This window comes from Pan paniscus, chromosome 8, assembly GCF_029289425.2.
Source record: "Pan paniscus chromosome 8, NHGRI_mPanPan1-v2.0_pri, whole genome shotgun sequence".
Taxonomy (NCBI): domain Eukaryota; kingdom Metazoa; phylum Chordata; class Mammalia; order Primates; family Hominidae; genus Pan; species Pan paniscus.
The window spans coordinates 90,406,061-90,419,147 of record NC_073257.2 but is presented as its reverse complement, the minus strand read 5'-3'; the positions used below and the strand labels follow the sequence as shown (position 1 = coordinate 90,419,147).

The window sequence follows — 13,087 nt, the reverse complement described above, 5'->3', positions numbered from 1 at the left end:
AAAAGACCCACAAAGGAATGAGCAAAGGACTTGGTAGCTCAGGACTGTAATCCCAGCATTTTGGGAGGCCAAGGCAGGAGGATTGTTTGAGCCCAAGAGCTCAAGACCAGCCTGGGCAACAGAGTGAGACCCTGTCTCAAAAAAAAAAAAAAAAAAAAATAGCTGGGTGTGGTAGTGCACACGTATAGTCCCAGTTACTCAGGAGGCTGAGCTGAGAGGATCACTTGAGCCCAGGAGTTCAAGGCTCCAGTGAGCTGTGATTGTGCCATGGCACTCTAGCCTGGGCGACACAGCAAGATCCTGTCTCTAAAATAAGAAGAGAGAGAGAGGAAGGAAGGAAAGAAAGAGGGAAGGAAGGAGGGAAGGAGGGAAGGAAGGAAGGAAGGAAGGAAGGGAGGAAGTGAGGGAGGGAGGAAGGAAGGAAGGTAGGACAAGAAGACAAGAAAGTCAAATCAGTTGCTGTGGCTGGGACAGCTGAGAGCAGCACAGTTTGGGACAGGGTAATCAGATGGTTATCAGGGAAGATGACATTTGACCTGAAGGCTGAGGAGCCAGCCAGACCAACATCTGGGGCAGGGGTGGTCCAGGAATTCATGCAACAAGTGCAAAGGCCCTGTGGCTGGGATGAGTAGGAGAAGGCAAAAAAATGACCCTTAACCTCCCCCATTTCTACTACACTCTCTTAGTTTTATCTTTCTTTTCCTCTGGTTGACCAAGAAGGGTTATATAATTGGGGCATAATTGGCATATAATTTGAGGACTGCACATAGAGGCTGTGGAGCATTGAGAAAAGTTTCCAGTGATCCATGCCAGGCCCTGTCCACTCCTCTCTGGAAGACTTGAGCCCTCCAGAGGAGCCCGTCTCCACCTCTATACCTCCGACTTCCCATCTTGATCACTATCTGCCCCAGACCTCTCTCCTGAACTCCAGACCCACCTGGGGGTCTCACAGGCAATCATCTTCCTCCCAAAGTCCATTTATCCCTCTGTGTTTCCAATCTTAATTAAAGATGCCACCGTCCAACCAGACACTCAAAAGGGAGACCTAAGAACAGTCTTGATGCTCCCTCTCCCTATATCCAAATCCTGTGGGCTCTTCCTCCTTAGAGCTCTTGAACCGATCTCAACCCATTGCATGCCATCCTAATGGCTCTAGCTTTCCACATGTCTTACCTGGGTGACCTCAGCAGTTTCCACTCTCCTCCTATCCATGTACCCTGGACACAGCAGCTGGAGGAGTCCTTCTAAGTGAAAACCTGTCCTGCTGTACAACTGCCAGAAAAGCTTTGGGGACTTCCCTTGCTCTCCAGCTAAAGTTCAAACACTATTGTCATGCTTTTTGGGGCCCCTAGAGTCTAACCCCTCCCTACCCCCTCGGAGAACCACCTTGCCCACCCCCATGCTTTGGTATCCAGACACAAGCATCTCCCTTCAGCTCTCCCACCTGTTTTCTTTTCTCTCTGCCTGGAACATTTTGGGTGCTCTGCCCTATACCCTGGCCCTCACCATTGTCTGGCCACCTTCAACTCCACAGCCCAGGCTGCAGGCTCGTCAAATCAAATGCTTTTGTAATTGTTTCATTGTGTAGCTCCTCCCAGGCTGTAAGCGCCACCAGACCCGGAACTATTTGTCTTATTTGCCCCATATTCCCAACACCTATGGACAGACCACAAACACTGAATGGAAAAGGAATTAATGAATGGATGAATTAAATGCTGTCACATACCACAACATGCCTCACACATACTAAGAGTTTAGATGGTTAATGAAGTGAACAAGGACCAGCATCCTTAATTTTGCATTATACATTTCATTGGCTGGCTCTCTCACATGTTCCCTAAGAACATCACTCTCCCAGGGTGGTCATTGATCCATCATTTGTACGGTGACAGGAAGAGGGGACAGAGCTCTACTTGAGATAGCATTTCCTGCTTCCACGAAGCCAGTGGGCAATGTGAGGCCAATAGAACGTCTGCACGGTCTGTGGACCAGCTGGTTGCTGTGCTCTCCACGTCACCCCAGGGTCCAAGAGAACATGGCTATCAACAGGGGCTCCTGGCTTGGAGATCTGGGTGCTTTGTCTCCTTTGCATGACAGGCATGTGAGATTGGTGGCCTCTCTCAGGCTAGCCCCAAAACAGGGCACCTCCAGCCCACACTTATGGGATGAGAGGAGCAACTGAACAGCAGGGCTCGTTGTGTCCAACACCAAGGTCAAACAAGTGAGTGTGTCTGAATGGGCTGTTTAAGCAAGGGTGCCTTAAGGCAAATGTTGGGACCTGAGGCTCAGGGAGGGTTAAAGCCAGTAAGTGGGGCCAGTGTCGCCGACAGAGCTATGGTGTGTGTGTGCATGTCAGACCCATTCACAGAGCTCCAGGTGGGGTTAGGGTGAGGGTTAGGGTTAGGATCAGTTATCAGAGTGGCTACAGGGAGTTTACCTCTAGCAAATTCCCCAGGCAGACCAGAAAGTAGACAACAAAGGCTGGGGTAGAGGTCAAGTTTAAATACATGGGTCCCTAATAAACAGGAGAGATGGCCTGTGCCTGAAGAAATCTAGGAGGACATCCCAGAGGAGGTCAGCTTGCACTGTGCCCAGAAAACCTGGGAAGGTTGAAGAGCAGGAAGTTCCTAATCAAGCCACTGCTTTCATCTTCTTCAAAACCTCCCTGTAGAAAGAAGCACCTGTGAAGGGCAGCATTCTCCTCCAAAGTCAGAGACTCAACCATCAGTGGTGCAGCGACTGAAAGTCACAGTGGAAACAGATCATGGAGTCCAACCATCCACTTGACACACGAGAAGACTGAGACCCACAGAGACAAACTAAAGTCATCCTTTGCTGTTGAGCAATGCTCCGAAATGGGCTTCTCCCCACGAATCTGCACAATAGGTTTTACTCTCCTCCATTTGACAAATGAGGGGACTGAGTCCCAGAGGGGTCACAGGGCTTGTGGAGGTCACACAGGACCTGTCAGAACCAGGACTGTCAGAACCCAGGCTGGCCTGACTCCATGTCTAACACCCTTAAGTGAATTTTTCAGTCTTTGGTTCTGATTATTCTGAGACAGAAAGAATAATTGGCAGTTGATGCTAAAAATATGTGTAGCTGTTTTGATTGACAGTATAAACTCAGTGATGTACAAACAGGGAATGATTCTATTTTTCTCAATAACTGATATCAGCTTTGCTTGGCAAGCTCCCACCCCCACATTGGGAGTTGATGAGGAGGAGGGAGGGATGGAGGAAAACACTCTCCAAATAATGGTATCTTCATTCCTTCTGACAGATTTTTTGGTCACATTTTATATTTGTAGCTGTCACTTTCTAATTATTAAAAATTGTCATTGTCTGGTTGAAAGCCACCTCCTGCATGGTGTCCTTGAGCCCTAGTAGCAGGGATGGGGGTGCTGCCACCTGTCTCCCGGCCCAGCCACTGGTTGCTTCTGGATGGCAAGCCTCTAGCCCTGGGAGGCCAGCTTGTAGCTCCTTATCTGGCATTGCAGAAGACCTTCCAGGGCTGAGCTGACACTTTCTCTACAACCTGCTGACATCAGGAGCCCCCCACCATGGCTTCTCCCTCCCCTTGCTCCTGAAAAGTTTGGGAAGAGGGGCATTGCTGTTCCCCCTCACCAAGTGAATTCTGCTCTTCTATTTGTACAGAGAAGGGGGCAGGGGGCACCCTGCTTTTGCTAAGACACCTCTCCCTAAGCAAGCCCTGCAGTAGACGTAGTGGTAGAGATCGCTCACTCTCTGCCAAAATCCAATCTCCCCTAACAAAGTGTGGCCAAGCCCAAAATCGCTGTCCAGACCAGGAGTCAGAAGTCCACAAACTATGACCCACCAGCCAGTTCCAAACCACTAGTTAGTTTTGAACGGCCATGAGCTAGGAAAGGCTTTTACATTTTTTAATGGTTGGAAAAAAAGAATAATATTGATGACACATGAAAGTGATATTAAATTCAAATTTAGGAGTCCATGAATAAAGTCTTATTGGAACACAGCCATGCCCATTCATTTGCATATTTTCTATGGTCTTTGTCAAGCTACAAGGGCAGAGTTGAGTACTTGCAATGGAGAGTATATGGCCCCACAAAGCTGAAACTATTTCCTATCCAGCCCTTTACAGACAGCATTTGCCAACCCTGAAAAAGACTACACTTCCCAGGCTCCCTTGCAGCTAGGTGAGACCATGTGCTAAGTTCTCACTAGTGGAAGGGGAGTGGAGATGACTTGGGACATCAGGTGCCCCTCCATGCTCTCTTCCAGCTGTGGCAGAACCAGGCATGGCACCTCCCTGCTCCAACACTGAGATTACACTAAGGGTCTCAAGGATGGTGGGGCAGTGGTTTGGAGGACCCCAATCCCTGGATGGCTGTGAGGCTCAGCACTGCCCTGCCAACCCTGGCCATTCACTTTAGAACTGTGCAGTGAAAAAGAAAGAAACTTCAGTCCTCCATAAGCCACTTACCTTATTCTTACCCTGACTAGTACAGATGTTTATGTTCAGCTGGGCACTGTGTCCAGAGTACTTTACCCATCTATGCCAGTTATATTTAAGAATATTGTGGGCCGGGTGCAGTGGCTCACGTCCGTAATCCCAGCACTTTGGGAAGCTGAGGCAGACAGATTGCTTGAGGTCAGGAGTTAGAGATCAGACTGGCCAACATGGCAAAACCCCATCTCTACTAAAAATACAAAATTCAGCCAGGCATGGCGGCACGCGCCCATAGTCCAAGCTACTCAGAAGGCTGAGGCACAAGAATCGCTTGAACCCGGGAGGCAGAGGTTGCAGTGAGCTGAGATCATGCCACTGCACTCCAGCCTGGGTGACATAGCGAGACTATGTCTCAAAAAAAAAAAATTAAAACAAATTTTTAAAAAAGGATATTGTTCTTGTGCAGAAGCCTTGCTTGATAGATGGAGTTGAGCCCCACCTCACATTGGTGCTACTCTATAGAGCTGATAAGATAACTGTTCATATTAGAGTTATTCTGTTCCCAAGGAAGAGAGAGGCTGCAAGTTCAACCAGAGAGACTCAAAGAGAGAAATTACAGACAGTCCCCAACTTATGAGGGTTCCACCTGGGATTTTTTTACTTTACAATGGTGCAAAAGCAATACACATTCAGTCTTCTCCTGAACTTACAATGGGGCTACATCTCAATAAACCCATCAAAAGTTGAAAATATCTTAAATAAAAAGTGCATTTTTTTTTTTTTTGAGATGGAGTCTCACTTTGTCACCCAGGCTGGAGTACAGAGGCATTTCTCAGCTCACTGCAACTTCCACCTCCTGGGTTCAAGCAATCCTCCCACCTCAGCCTCTTGAGTAGGTGGGACTATAGGCATACACCATCACACCCAGCTAATTTTTGTATATTTGTAGAGACAGGGCTTCGCCACGTTAAACTCCTGGGCTCAAGTGATCTGCCCGACTCGGCCTCCCAACGTGCTGGGATTACAGGCATGAGCTACCATGCACAGCCCAAAAGTGCATTTTTGACTGACAGTATTTTCAGCTTACCATGGGTTTATCAGTATATGGCCCCATCGTAAATCAACGGGCATCTGTAGTTTGATATAAAGCACATCCTCACCAGAATACCTAAACAGGAGGCCAGGAGCAGCCTGACTCCATGGGAGCCAGCACCCTGAGACTGTAGGGGAAAGCTGCCCTTCCAGGACTGAGGTCTCTCTCATGGCATTCATTCACCTTTCTGTCTCCTTTCTCAGCCAGCTGGCTTCCTCCAATCACTCATAGCTGGTGATCATGATGAGTCTCCAGCCCTAGGTCAAGCTCATCAACTCTACCCACCTCCAGGCTCAGCTTCTTTCATACCTTTCCCCAGATCGAACTCAGATTGGCCCAGCCCGCACTTTTGAGCCATATCACTCAAATTATATAGTGTGGACAGTCTTTGCTTCAAGTGACCACCCTGGATAAATCAGCAGATGTCCAGGGGACACAGACCTGTGGCACCAACACAGCTGTCACCCACACAGCACACACTGGGGAACAGGGGTTTCCCTTAGCCAGGAAATCGACCTCTCTAAGAGGTCAGAGAGTTCCGTGGCTAAGGGTTTGGACTGTGAGCTGGAATGCCGGGTTCACCTCTACCTCTGACATGCTGTGTAGCCACAGGCAACTTACTGTATTCACTTCTGCTTTTTTGAAATAGGACTCATAACAAAAACACCTGTATCACAGGATTGTCAGGAGGATGAAATGAATGAATACATGTGAAGCCCTTTTAGAATAGCACTTCCTGACATGTAGTAAGCTTTCAGGGAAGGTTAGTGATGCGAATTACTGTCATTATATGTAAAACAAGAAGGAAATAATAAGTCAAGTCTCTATTCCTTTGCTGTAAAATCTCTCAACATGCACTCAGTGAATGGTCCAGGTCAGCCTGAGGAAAGCACGATGGTTTGCCCACAGACCACCTCCCTAAGGAGCACAGGGGCACAGGCACTGCCATCTGCTGAGGAACCACTCTTTCCATGCCATCCCCATGCTTGGTCCCCTTTACTACTGTGCATTCAGCCTCACCATGAGCTGGTGAGGATAAAGCTGAGAGAGTCAATGAGTAGCCCAAATTCAAAGACTTAGGATTAATTCCACTCACTGTTTCCATCAGAATGGATGACCCAAGGGGTCCACTGCAAACTGTTTGCTTGTCGAGTCTAGTCCATTTGGAGATGCTAAGGACAGAAAAAGGGGTTCCAGCAGCAAGGTATAGCAGGACTCCAGTGGGAGTGGGAAGGGTGGAGTGATGTGGATGGGATGGGAGGAGGCCCAGAAATGGGAAAGGAAGGGCAACACCCTCTTGGGAAAAGAGGGTAAGATTGGGGCAGGCGGAGGATGTGGCAATGAGCTTGGTCTATCCTCCCACATTTGGGTTCTCCAAATGTATGCGGCAGAGTCCCCATTTAGCAAACAGAGCCCTGGCCAGCAACAAGGCCAGCAGCCCTGGGTGCTCATCCCAGGTCTGCCTCCCTGTCCCTGTGTGACCTTGAGAATGAGGCCCTGCCCCTATCCCAGTCCCAGCCACAGTAGCCACATATAGTAGACCAGATGACCTGAAGGGCCTCTTAACTCTGGGTCCCACTGTGGTGATGTCCTAGTTTCTGTTGTGTTCTTAGGGCAGATCCAGAGCACAGGCTGCCCCGTGACTCCCATCCAAACTTGGGCCCATGGCATTTCACTCTCCAATTTATTGTATGCTTAAGAGTCATGGAAAAAAATAAATAAAACTATTATCCTCAAAACCCCAGTAGGTCTCTTAATGACTACTCCACTAATTAGTAGCAGCTGTTAATGAAGTGTGCAGGTACAAGCCTAGCCTCGTCAATTAATCCATACATGCTCCTGGGCTGCAGTAATATTTAAAGGGGAAATCGATACTTGACAGCTGGGCCTGGGGAGGTCTCTGTCTGGGTGGGCAGGGAAGGTGTAGCATTTCAAGGAATTTGTCACTAAAATAGCTTATGCCTGGAGCACAGTGCAGGGGCCAGAAATGAATATAGCCCATAAGGGGCACAAGAATGCAGGCATGCCTATGGGGAGCTGAGGGAAGCAGGGGCTAGGTGAGCAGGGTGAATAGGCACCTGCTCCCACCATGGGTGGGCAGACAGCCACATGCCAGGCCAATAGGGGCACACCCTTCAATTCTTTTCCAGTTCATCATTGATATGGTTTGGCTGTGTCCACACCCAAATCTCATCTTGAATTGTAGCTCCCATAATTCCCACATGTTGTGGGTGGGACCTGGTGGGAGATAATTGAATCATGAGGGCGGTTTCCCCCATACTGTTCTCGTGGTAGTGGTGATAGTGAATAAGTCTTATGAGATCTGAGGGTTTTATAAGGGGAAACCTCTTTCACTTGGCTCTCTTTTCTCTCTTGTCTGCCACCATGTAAGACGTGACTTTTGCCTTCCACCATGATTATGAAGCCTCCCCAGCCACGTGGATCTGCGAGTTCATTAAACCTCTTTTTCTTTATAAGTTACCCAGTCTTGGGTATGTCTTTATCAGCAGCATAAAAATGGACTAATACAATCATATCACAAATTCACTTATTCCTGGGGGGTAAGGGGGTTGGAGGGGGGTTGCTATACCTTCCCTGGGCAGACGCCATGATCAAAGCCGCCAAATGAGGCATTATGCTACCTAAGGTTGCCAAGCAAGTAAAAGTAACAATCACTTTCCTGGCCTACATCGGGCTAAACACCTTACAGGCATCATCTCATTTAATCTTTACACTAGCCCAATGAGATGAGAACTATGATTCCCCACTTTTGGAGCTGAAAATGCTGCAGCTTTGAGAAAGCTGGTTATTGGCAAGGGTGGTATTCAAACCCTCATAATCTAAGCTTATGTGCTTAACATACACAGACTCCTAAGTAGTGATAAGCCTTGAGCCCTACAGAACAAAATCCAAACCCCTTGACATGGCTTACGGCATCTTGAAATCTGGCCCCTGACATTAGATTCCAGTTGCTGCTATAACAAAGTACCACAAACTTAGTGGCTGAACACACACAAACCTATTATCTTACAGTTCTGGAGATCGGAAGTCTGAATGAGTTTCATTGAACTAAAAACGAGGTATTGGCGGGGCTGCGCTCCTTCTGGAGGCTCTAGGGGAGAATCTGTTCTGTTGCCTTTTTCAGCATCTTGAGGCCGCCTGCATTCCTTGGCTCATGGCCCTTCCTCCATCTTCAAGCCAGCAATCACATCCCTCCAACCTGTGCTTCCATTGTCCCATCTCTCTCTGACTCTCTTCTGCCTTCCTCTTGAGAGAGCTGAGAAGCCCATCGGGGGCTTTGGAAGCAACTTAGAAATGAGCAGTAAGAAGAAGCAACCTTTCTGAACCTTCCCCACTCCACTCACACAGGCACATGCGGTTAAGGGCAACAGCCCCTCCTCTGAGCTGCAATGACCTCATGCCAAAGAAATGGCTTAGGTCCGTGAGCCTCTGTCTGATCCATGGTGCATCTCAGCACTGAGCCCAGAGCCCTGCACAGAACAGTTACTCAAAGAAAGGTCCCCTGAGCCAGGGCTCCCTCCTCCATACCAGAGGTGAGGGCACCACCCCAGCCCAGGGCTCCCAGAAGAGGTCATGGTGGCAGTTAGGCAGATAAATAAAATGCATTGGCTCAACAGCTGACCTCAGCTGCTGAAAGCCAGGGCTGCTGTGTTGATGTGCACTTCGCTGCCAATCACGTGCTTGGCCACCCGGTCTTACCTATTTGGAGAAAACAGTGAGGGGCAGACAGATCACCCCCTATCGAGGAAGAGACCCTGGGCTAGGGGTGTGGGGTGCTTGCTCTGAAGGGTCTGGCAGGAATCTGTCCACGATGCTGCTTGAAGGAAACACTTAGCTTGCTCTTAGCTCAAGCAGTTGAGGCTGGCTTGTTACCATGCAAGAGACACAGGGCAACACCATAATTAGAATCCTGGGTTAATAACCTTCCCTGATTGGACGTTTCCACAGCTCCTCTTCCCCAGCTGTTTATCTTGAGATCGCTGCTGAAGGGGAAAGGAGGAGACTGGGAAACTGTACCAGGGAGGAAGGGAATGGAAGCAGAAAGGAAAAGGGGAAGAGGAAAGAGCCCAGAAGTAGGCTTTACCAAGCAAACCTGGGTCAGGCCCAGAACAGGACACCTAATACCATGCGGTGATCTCACCTCCCACCCACCCAGGGCTGCAAATCGTCCCCACCCCGCCCTGGGACTAGGTCTCCTCCAGGGGCCCCATCCTGGTAATGTCCCCACTCGTCTCCTCCCTGCCAGCAGACTAGATACCCTGGAGTGACCCTGGACTCTTATCTCCTGAGAGGCCCTCTCCTCACACACCAGTCGATCAGTCACCAGGCCATGGCCATTCCAGCCATCCCCGGTCCATATCCTTAGTGCCGCAGCCTTGATGGGGCTCCTGCTACCCCCCTCTTCTGGCTTCTTCCAACAACCTGCTAGTGAGTGGCCCTGCCTCTGGCCTCACCTCCTAATCTATTCTTTTTTTTTTTTGAGACTATTGTTGCTCCTGTTGCCCAGGCTAGAGTGCAATGGCATGATCTCAGCTCACTGCAACCTCCACCTCCTAGGTTCAAGCAATTATCCTGCCTCAGCTTCCCAAGTAGCTGGGATTACAGGTGCCTACCACCATGCCCGGCTAATTTTTGTATTTTTAGTAGAGACGGGGTTTCACCATGTTGGCCAGGCTGGTCTTGAACTCCTGACCTCAGGTGACCCGCCAGCCTCGGCCTCCCAAAGTGCTGGGATTACAGGCGTGAACCACCGCGCCCGGCCTTCAGCTGCTAGTATTGTTTTTCTAAAATAGAAATTATCACACTAGCACTTACCTAAACCCTTCAGGGGCCTGCTGCCATGTCCAGGGAAATTCAAGGCCTTCACAGCCTGGACCTCACCTCCCTCACCAGCTCCTTCTCCTCTCACCTCCTCCCTCCTCCTTCCCACCTCCCTCACATCACTGTCCAGAAACTTCATCAGTTCACTCATGGACACGCACACACACATATGCTCATGTGCACACAGGCCCACATGCACACATGCTCTCACACACACAATGCACAGGCACACATGCACACACATATGTACACACACACTGCCCTTTCACCTTTCCACTTGCTGTTTTCTCTGCCTGGAATTCTCTTCTTCCCTCACCTTGTGAAGAAGCTCATAGTCTGAAGAAGCTTTAAAAATTTGCTGTAAATCTCGAGTCTCTGCAATTGCATTCAGGAGTCAGCCTCTGTGACCTCCCCACCCTGACCCTGCACCCTCCTGCTGCCCCATCCTGCTCCTCTACCTGTCTCAACCTGGTTTGTGCCTTACCTCCCTAACTAGCTGTGAACTCCTGGCAGCAAAGACCTCCAAGACCACCTCAGGGCATAGCATGGGGCTGGATACCAAGCAGGGGCTCCCATAGCCTCAGGGAGTGAGGGGGAAGGCTATCTACAGAGCGGTCCCACACACTTGGTGGGGGAGGAAATTGGATGTCTGTTCATAAGCATTGATATTCTGCTGCATTTTCCATCAGGATCCTCCCTCCTTTTAATATCCCTGGTCCCACATGGACCTGAGTAACAGAGGACAGCAATCAGTTCTGGTGTTTACTGAAGTTCAGGAAATGTTACTGACACATGATATGGTTTGGATGTTCATCCCCTCCAAATCCCATGTTGAAATGTGATTCCTCAGTGTTGGAGATGGGCCTAGTGGGAATTGTTTGGACCATAGGGTTGGATCCCTCATGAACGGTTTGGTGCTGTTCTTGAGGTAATGAGTGTTCTCAATCTGTTAGTTCAAGAAAGAGATGGTGTGTTTAAAGGAGCCTGGCACCTCCTCCTCTCCCTTGCTCCCTCTTGCCTTGTGATACACTGGGTCCCTTCCACTTTCCACCATGATTGGAAGCTTCCTAAGGCCTCACCAGGAGCAGATGCCGGTGCTATGTGGTATAGACTGATAGACTGAAGAACCGTGAGCAAAAATAAATCTCTTTTCTTTATAAATTACCCAGCCTCAGATAGCAATGCAAACGGTCTAACACATCTTAACACCTACCAACACCATGGGAAAAGAGTATACTCCTTGATCTTATTTCAAAAGACTTCATTTGAACCAAGGCTCTCTGAAAAACTCACTCTCCTTTTGTGAGAGCTCCAGTTCAGCGCTGCCATCACCGTGACAGTTAACACCCCACAACAAGCCATGATTATCAGGAGGCACAGGAGGGGGCAGCCTGCCTGGGTGGCCCTTAGTATAACTCCAGGGTCATTTGTATCATCTTGGGAGCTTTGGGCATCCTACAATATTTACCACCCACTCTTGGGCATTGCAAGGTCTCGAATGAATGTGAATTCGGGCTTGGATGAATTACTTGACATCTTGCCACATGAATCTGCCCCATGACAGGTGATCAAGGAGCCATCCATCCAACTGCCATTCACTCATTGATTCTTCAGATATGCAACAAAAGCCTACTGGTTGCTGCAGTCCTCTAAGGGCTTTGGGTAGAGTAGCAAACCCAGCGGTGAGGTCCCCACCCTCACAGAGCTGAGATTCTAATGTGGGGAACAGAAAGTAGTAAACACATGGTGCAGGGATGAAGAGAAGCACTATGGAGAACAATAGACAGAGGGGGGGCGTGGGAAGGCTGGTGCATGGGTGGTTTACAGTGTCACAAGAGGACAATTATTCCAACACCAAGGCAGTGCAGCTCCCCCACTGCATAAGAGCTAACAAAAAGTAAAATACTAGAGAACTGAATAACGGTGCCTAGTCCTGGAGAAGAATGGGGAAGAAAAGGTTACCCCAACATGCTGCACCATAAGTGGAGAGCTGAGGCTAGCACCCCCAGATGCCATCCGTGCTCCCCAACGCTCAAAACATTGTGACCCAAACACCCCTCCCTCCATGTGCCTGCACAGAAATACCATCTTGTATGGAGTGTTCACCTGCACACACCCCACCACACAGGTTTGCTTTCTTTTCTGAGCTTCTGTGCACCCATGCATTGACCCAAACTGTTCTCTGCCCTGAAATGATCTTTCTTCCTTCTCCTTCAAGTGCCAAGCCAGTCTAGGCTCAACTCAGCACCATCTATAAAACTCTTTCTGCTCAGGCCTCTTACTCCTCTGAGTCCCCAGGACCCTGGTTAATTCCACTCTGCAGCAATGGCATTTCTGGACACATACTAGCTGCCCTGCCACGGGCCTGTTCATGCTTAAAGACAGTGGCATTTTCTGAATGGCCTCAGTGTCCTCTGTGCTGTCTCAAATGTTGCTGTGCACACAGAGAGAGGGAAGGGGGAAGGATTGGGGGGAGTCCCACTCTGTGTCAGGAACACTGCCTCATTCATCCTCACAGGATGAGGCATGTAGTGTGCATGGCCACATCGCTGGGGTGAAGAGCCATTTGCGCAGGCCCACACCAGTTAGTGATTAAGCTGGGTGCACATGGAGCTCCCCTGACTATAGACTTCTTTCCATTCTCTCATGCCACTTGGTCATCAGAGGTGTTCGATAGATATTTGATGAGCAAGAGTGACTCAACAAGGAAACAGACACACT

The 13,087-nt window shown here is 49.2% G+C and overlaps 1 long non-coding RNA gene across 1 annotated transcript in view; it reads right to left on the bottom strand.

Annotated features, from left to right (window-relative positions):
* LOC103785172 (uncharacterized) overlaps positions 1–13,087 on the bottom strand; it is a 150,373-nt gene that overhangs the window by 52,942 nt on the left and 84,344 nt on the right. The window lies entirely within an intron of this gene.